The sequence below is a fragment of the Oncorhynchus keta genome, chromosome 8, assembly GCF_023373465.1.
Source record: "Oncorhynchus keta strain PuntledgeMale-10-30-2019 chromosome 8, Oket_V2, whole genome shotgun sequence".
In the NCBI taxonomy this organism is placed as follows: Eukaryota; Metazoa; Chordata; class Actinopteri; order Salmoniformes; family Salmonidae; genus Oncorhynchus; species Oncorhynchus keta.
In genome coordinates, this window is record NC_068428.1 from 50,686,920 (window position 1) to 50,695,606 (window position 8,687).

Here is an 8,687-nt window from a genome sequence, read left to right on the forward strand (position 1 = left end):
GGGGCGTGGGGGTAATGTCCAGATCAACTATCCCAAGTCAGCTCACGTTTTTTATTCCATAGATATTGTGGTAGTTTTCGAGTCTCTCAAATATCACATGAATACACAATAGACATGGAAAAAGGAATAGAATTGCAAGAGAATGTGCTTTAAAACCAGTGGTGGAAAAAGTACCCAATTGTCATACTTGAGTAAAAGTAATGATACCTTAATAGAAAATGACTCAGGTTAAAGTCACCCAGTAAAATTCTACTTGAGGAAAAGTCTAAAACTATTTGGTTTTACATATACTTATGCATCAAATGTAAATATAATTGATACAATATACTTAATAAGTATTAAAAGTAAAAGTACTTAAGTACTTTACACCACTTCTTTAAACTGTAACTGTAACTATTCAATAAATGCAAACAGATATTTTGATTAGCGAGGTATCTAAGTAGCTAACATTACCTAGCTAACGTTAACTAGCTTGTACAAAGTCCAGTAGCTAACCTCTGTAGCTAACGAACACCAGTCAGCTGAAAGAAAAGCTAACGAACAGTGGAAAAAGGTACGACTCCATTTTGCTGATCCCTGCCTACAGGCAGAAATTAAAACAAGAGGCTCCCACGCTGAGGTCTGTCCAACGCTGGTCAGACCAAGCTGACTCTACACTCCAAGACTGCTTCCATCACGTGGACTGGGACATGTTTCGTATTGCGTCAGATGGGAATATTGACGAATACGCTGATTCGGTGTGCGAGTTCATTAGAACGTGCGTCGAAGATGTCGTTCCCATAGCAACGATAAAAACATTCCCTAACCAGAAACCGTGGATTGATGGCAGCATTCGCGTGAAACTGAAAGCGCGAACCACTGCTTTTAATCAGGGCAAGGTGTCTGGCAACATGACTGAATACAAACAGTGCAGCTATTCCTCCGCAAGGCTATTAAACAAGCTAAGCGTCAGTACAGAGACAAAGTGGAATCTCAATTCAACGGCTCAGACACAAGAGGCATGTGGCAGGGTCTACAGTCAATCACGGACTACAAGATGAAATCCAGCCCAGTCACGGACCAGGATGTCTTGCTCCCAGGCAGACTAAATAACTTTTTGCCCGCTTTGAGGACAACACAGTGCCACTGACACGGCCTGCAACGGAAACATGCGGTCTCTCCTTCACTGCAGCCGAGGTGAGTAAGACATTTAAACGTGTTAACCCTCGCAAGGCTGCAGGCCCAGACGGCATCCCCAGCCGCGCCTCAGAGCATGCGCAGACCAGCTGGCCGGTGTGTTTACGGACATATTCAATCAATCCCTATACCAGTCTGCTGTTCCCACATGCTTCAAGAGGGCCACCATTGTTCCTGTTCCCAAGAAAGCTAAGGTAACTGAGCTAAACGACTACCGCCCCGTAGCACTCACTTCCGTCATCATGAAGTGCTTTGAGAGACTAGTCAAGGACCATATCACCTCCACCCTACCTGACACCCTAGACCCACTCCAATTTGCTTACCGCCCAAATAGGTCCACAGACGATGCAATCTCAACCACACTGCACACTGCCCTAACCCACCTGGACAAGAGGAATACCTATGTGAGAATGCTGTTCATCGACTACAGCTCGGCATTCAACACCATAGTACCCTCCAAGCTCGTCATCAAGCTCGAGACCCTGGGTCTCGACCCCGCCCTGTGCAACTGGGTACTGGACTTCCTGACGGGCCGCCCCCAGGTGGTGAGGGTAGGCAACATCATCTTCTCCCCGCTGATCCTCAACACGGGGCCCCACAAGGGTGCGTTCTGAGCCCTCTCCTGTACTCCCTGTTCACCCACGACTGCGTGGCCACGCACGCCTCCAACTCAATCATCAAGTTTGCGGACGACACAACAGTGGTAGGCTTGATTACCAACAACGACGAGACGGCCTACAGGGAGGAGGTGAGGGCCTCGGAGTGTGGTGTCAGGAAAATAACCTCACACTCAACGTCAACAAAACTAAGGAGATGATTGTGGACTTCAGGAAACAGCAGAGGGAACACCCCCTATCCACATCGATGGAACAGTAGTGGAGAGGGTAGCTAGTTTTAAGTTCCTCGGCATACACATCACAGACAAACTGAATTGGTCCACTCACACTGACAGCGTCGTGAAGAAGGCGCAGCAGCGCCTATTCAACCTCAGGAGGCTGAAGAAATTCAGCTTGTCACCAAAAGCACTCACAAACTTCTACAGATGCACAATCGAGAGCATCCTGGCGGGCTGTATCACCGCCTGGTACGGCAACTGCTCCGCCTCAACCGTAAGGCTCTCCAGAGGGTAGTGAGGACTGCACAACGCATCACCGGGGGCAAACTACCTGCCCTCCAGGACACCTACACCACCCGTTGTTACAGGAAGGCCATAAAGATCATCAAGGACATCAACCACCCGAACCACTGCCTGTTCACCCCGCTATCATCCAGAAGGCGAGGTCAGTACAGGTGCATCAAAGCTGGGACCGAGAGACTGAAAAACAGCTTCTATCTCAAGGCCATCAGACTGTTAAACAGCCACCACTAACAGTGAGTGGCTGCTGCCAACACACTGTCATTGACACTGACCCAACTCCAGCCATTTTAATAATGGGAATTGATGGGAATTATGTAAATATATCACTAGCCACTTTAAACAATGCTACCTTATATAATGTTACTTACCCTACATTATTCATCTCATATGCATATGTATATACTGTACTCTACATCATCGACTGCATCCTTATGTAACACATGTATCACTAGCCACTTTAACTATGCCACTTTGTTTACTTTGTCTACACACTCATCTCATATGTATATACTGTACTCGATACCATCTACTGTATGCTGCTCTGTACCATCACTCATTCATATACCCTTATGTACATATTCCTTATCCCCTTACACTGTGTATAAGACAGTAGTTTTGGAATTGTTAGTTAGATTACTTGTTGGTTATCACTGCATTGTCGGAACTAGAAGCACAAGCATTTCGCTACACTCGCATTTAACATCTGCTAACCATGTGTATGTGACAAATAAAATTTGATTTGATTTGGTAGCAAGCCCATTTCTGACATTATACCAGTAAGAGTAAGCGATATCCAGGTGAATGGCAAAGATTTACTAGATAAGAAAATCAACAATTGTTTATTATGGGATATTTTCTACAGGAAGTCTATTCCCTCTGCAATATTTTGTTGAGCTTCATTGTTTGATGTAGACTGGCGCTGTGCTTGGCTCACTCAGAACAAATGTATGGTGATCATCAATAACATAAAGGAGATCTCCTTTAAGATGCTCCATAGATTCTTAAAGGAGATCTCCTTTAAGATGCTCCATAGATTCTTAAAGGAGATCTCCTTTAAGATGCTCCATAGATTCTTGAAGGAGATCTCCTTTAAGATGCTCCATAGATTCTTAAAGGAGATCTCCTTTAAGATGCTCCATAGATTCTTAAAGGAGATCTCCTTTAAGATGCTCCATAGATTCTTAAAGGAGATCTCCTTTAAGATGCTCCATAGATTCTTAAAGGAGATCTCCTTTAAGATGCTCCATAGATTCTTAAAGGAGATCTCCTTTAAGATGCTCCATAGATTCTTAAAGGAGATCTCCTTTAAGATGCTCCAGAGATTCTTAAAGGAGATCTCCTTTAAGATGCTCCAGAGATTCTTAAAGGAGATCTCCTTTAAGATGCTCCATAGATTCTTAAAGGAGATCTCCTTTAAGATGCTCCATAGATTCTTAAAGGAGATCTCCTTTAAGATGCTCCATAGATTCTTAAAGGAGATCTCCTTTAAGATGCTCCATAGATTCTTAAAGGAGATCTCCTTTAAGATGCTCCATAGATTCTTAAAGGAGATCTCATTTAAGATGCTCCATAGATTCTTAAAGGAGATCTCCTTTAAGATGCTCCATAGATTCTTAAAGGAGATCTCCTTTAAGATGCTCCATAGATTCTTAAAGGAGATCTCCTTTAAGATGCTCCATAGATTCTTAAAGGAGATCTCCTTTAAGATGCTCCATAGATTCTTAAAGGAGATCTCCTTTAAGATGCTCCATAGATTCTTAAAGGAGATCTCCTTTAAGATGCTCCATAGATTCTATCCGTGTCGTAGCTTGATTTCTAAATATATACCTGATGTTACCAGTGAATGCAGTTTTTGTGAACTAGAAACTGACTCTATTGAACACTTATTCTGTCATTGTTTATATAGTGAAGTGTTCGGCAGGGTAGCCTAGTGGTTAGAGCGTTGGACTAGTAACCGGAAGGTTGCAAGTTCAAAACCCCCGAGCTGACAAGGTACAAATCTGTGGTTCTCCCCCTGAACAGGCAGTTGACCCACTGTTCCCAGGCTGTCATTGAAAATAAGAATTTGTTCTTAACTGACTTGCCTGGTTAAATAAAGGTAAAAATAAAAATATATAAAACATGTTTTTTTTAAATAAACTATATCTTGGCAACAACCATTGAAATATCTCAGTTTGCCATGTTATTTTCACAATACTGAATCCACAATTTAACGTGAAAATGTCATTCATCTCTTTATTTATTTTTTTATTTTTTTTTTCTTTATTTTTTCACAAATCAAACTTGATGAAGATTTGGTTTAACTTGACATCTGATTTAGAATCATTAAAATGAAATTAAATAAAAATAATAAAATTAAAACACACAAAAAAAATGTCAAAATTATTTATTCGCTACATGTCTGTATTTGAATTGATATAATGTGGATTTGCATTATTTTATATTTTTTCTTATTTCTTTGTGGCATTTTTTAGTGTTTTGCGTGTTACTGTTTAATAGTGAAAGATGAGAACTAACGTTGGCTAGATAGCTAACCAACTTGCGAGGACATCTAGATAGCTATATTTAGCCAAGAACGGTTTTTCATATTACGGATGAAGTCATCATGTGTAAATTGCTGACCTAAAAAACTTGTGTGTAATCAGAGCACAAAACAAATATGCACAAATAAAGCGAGCGAGTAATTTTGCACGCCCAATTTTTCAGTTTTTGATTTGTTAAAAAAAGTTTGAAATATCCCATAAATGTCATTCCACTTCATGATTGTGTCCCACTTGTTGTTGATTCTTCACAACAAAAATACAGTTTTATATCTTTATGTTTGAAGCCTGAAATGTGGCAAAAGGTCGCAAAGTTCAAGGGGGCCGAATACCTTCGCAAGGCACTGTAACTACTGCTGTCTTCTTCATTGACTGGTCAAAGGATTTCAATACTGTTGATCACTCACTGCTAATTCAGAAGCTTCTGTCACACCCTGATCTGTTTCACCTGTCTATGTGCTTGTCTCCACCCCCCTCCAGGTGTCGCCCACCTTCCCCATTATCCCCTGTGTATTTATACCTGTGTTCTCTGTTTGTTGCCAGTTCATTTCCCCCCCTGCCTGTTTCTTGCTGCTGTTTTCTAACCCTCTGGTTTTGACCTTGCCTTGTTTTGACCTTGCCCTGAGGCTGCCGGCTGTTCTGGACCTTTACACCTATCTGGATTACTGACACCTGACTGCCCTGATCCTGAGACTGCCTGCTGTTCTGGACCTTACCCCACCTGTCTGGATTACTGACCCCTGACCCTGAGACTGCCTGCTGTTCTGGACCTTACACCACCTCTATGGATTACTGACCCCTGACTGCCCTGACCCTGAGACTGCCTGCTGTTCTGGACCCTTACACCTATCTGGATTACTGACCCCTGCCTGCAGTTGACCTGTGGTTGGCCTGTCCCTGTTTTAGAAATAAACGTTTGTTTCTTCGATACTCGGTCATACCTAGCTAGCTAGTAGCCAGTTAGCCACTGCTAGCCGTCCTCACCGTTAACTCGGACACCAGCCAGCCTCAGCTTGGTCAATATCTGCCAGTCTGCACAGCGCGATATCAACCCAGAGCATATCGGACTGCTTTTCTCTACCACATCTCCAGATTCCTGCCGCAAGCTCTGGACCATTACACTGAATCATCGCAGCTAGCGAGCTGCAATCGAGTGGCTACTGTTAGCTAAAGCCTCTGTCCTGAAGCAAGCACGAGCTAGCCTCGAGCTAGGTGTAGCTCCCTTCAGTAACCACGAGCACAACCGTTCCTTGATTTTAACTGGCGGCTTTATTCTGTAGTTTTAGTCAGAATTATCACCTTCCGTGAGAACTATAAAGTAAATGAAAAATACAGTTAAGCACACTCTTACGACCTTATCTTACGAGTGACTTATTAGCTTGGTATAACTCTGAAGTGCTTACATACATAACAGTTTAACCGGCGTTATAACAGGTTCAGATTAACACATGAATAAAGGAACAAATACCTCATTGGCTGCTTATTACAGAAGGGAGGAAATCAAACTTCACACTTATTATTCCTGGCATGAATTCACACTTCATCCTAACATACACGCTTCAACCTTTATGAACTACACCCGATGACATGAAAACTTAGCTAACGCAGCGCAGGATTGCCTTCCCTCCAAAGGTGTGTTGCTACAATAAGGATCCCCGTTACAACAGTATTAGCTACGTAGTTCCGCTTGTATTATCATTTCCCCCGCACAGCGGACACATAAACAATTCAAACAAAAGACAACGACATAACCTGTAAGTCTAACTGTCAGTTACACTAGGCCCATATACCAGCTAACTTCTTGGGCTACAATACCTCTTTTGCCAATTGGCCTGGACTCTTTATTGTCGACACGGTGCCCCGTCGATCCATCACGAATGGTCTGCCGAAGTAATCGTCGGATGTGGTTTCAACAGGCTTTTCCGTTGCGATGTCGCCGAAGACCCATCCGCTAGCCCCGGCCCACTAGCTTTCTGAATACCGTAGTAGTAGCTTAGTAGCGACTACCGAACAGCTCCCTGAATCACCTATTGCTGCTCATTGGACCCTATGATCAGTCGGCTACACAGCTGATGCCTGCTGGACTGTTCATTAACACGGTACCTCTTTTTGTTTATCTGTCGCCCCAGTCCCGAACTCAGGTCCTGTGCGTACCTAACTGACCCTCTCTGCCCATTCATCGCCATTTATCTGTCGCCCCAGTCCCGAACTCAGGTCCTGTGCGTACCTAACCGACCCTCTCTGCCCATTCATCGCCATTTATCTGTCGCCCCAGTCCCGAACTCAGGTCCTGTGCGTACCTAACCGACCCTCTCTGCCCATTCATCGCCATTTATCTGTCGCCCCAGTCCCGAACTCAGGTCCTGTGCGTACCTAACGACCCTCTCTGCCCATTCATCGCCATTTATCTGTCGCCCCAGTCCCGAACTCAGGTCCTGTGCGTACCTAACTGACCCTCTCTGCCCATTCATCGCCATTTATCTGTCGCCCCAGTCCCGAACTCAGGTCCTGTGCGTACCTAACTGACCCTCTCTGCCCATTCATCGCCATTTATCTGTCGCCCCAGTCCCGAACTCAGGTCCTGTGCGTACCTAACGACCCTCTCTGCCCATTCATCGCCATATATCCGTTGTTGTCTTAGCTCTCCCGATCAAAACCTGTGATTGCTTTATGTCTCTCTCTAATGTCAAAATGCCTTGTCTACGGCTGTCTCGGTTAGTACTTATTGTTTTATTTCACTGTAGAGCCCCCAGTCCCCCTCAAAATGCCTTAGCTTTTGTCCCACCCCCCCCACACGTGGAGATCTCACCTGGCTTAATTAACTGGTGCCTCCAGAGATGCAATCTCTCAATGCCTAGGTTAACCTCCAATGTACACACTTCCTACTATAACCTTGCCTGTACATTATGCCCTGAATCTATTCTACCACGCCCAGAAATCTGCCCCTTTATTCTCTGTTCCCAGCGCACTAGATGACCAGTTCTTATAGCTTTTAGCCATACCCGTATCCTACTCCTCCTCTGTTCCTCTGGTGAAGTAGAGGTTAACCAAGGCCCTAGAGCCCCCACTACCACACCTATTCCCCAGGCGCTCTCATTTTTTACTTCTGTAACTGTAAAAACCTTGGTTTCATGCAATGTTAACATCAGGAAACTCCTCCCTAAGTTTGTTTTATTCACTGCTTTAGCACACTCCACCAACCATGATGTCCTAGCCGTATCTATATCCTGGCTTAGGAAGGCCACCAAAAATTCAGAAATTTCCATCCCCAACTACAAAAAGGCTAGCTTTTTCATAAAGAAATGTGCATCCTGTAACACAAATTTTGGGACACGTTAAAGTTCATGGAGAATACGAGCATCTCCTCCCAGCTGCCCACCTCACTGAGTCTAGGAAGCACTGTCACCACTGATAAATCTACGATAATCGAGAATTTCAATAAGCATTTTTCTACGGCTGGCCATGCTTTCCTCCTGGCTACCCCTACCCCGGCCAACAGCTCTGCACCCCCCGCAGCAACTTGCCCAAGCCACCCCCACTTATCCTTCACCCAAATCCAGATAGCTGATGTTCTGAAAGAGCTGCAAAATCTGCAAAATCTGGACCCCTACAAATCAGCTGGGATAGACAATCTGGACCCCCTCTTTCTAAAATGATCTCAAATCAAAATCAAATCAAATTTATTTATATAGCCCTTCGTACATCAGCTGATATCTCAAAGTGCTGTACAGAAACCCAGCCTAAAACCCCAAACAGCAAACAATGCAGGTGTAAAAGCACGGTGGCTAGGAAAAACTCCCTAGAAAGGCCAAAACCTAGGAAGAAACCTAGAG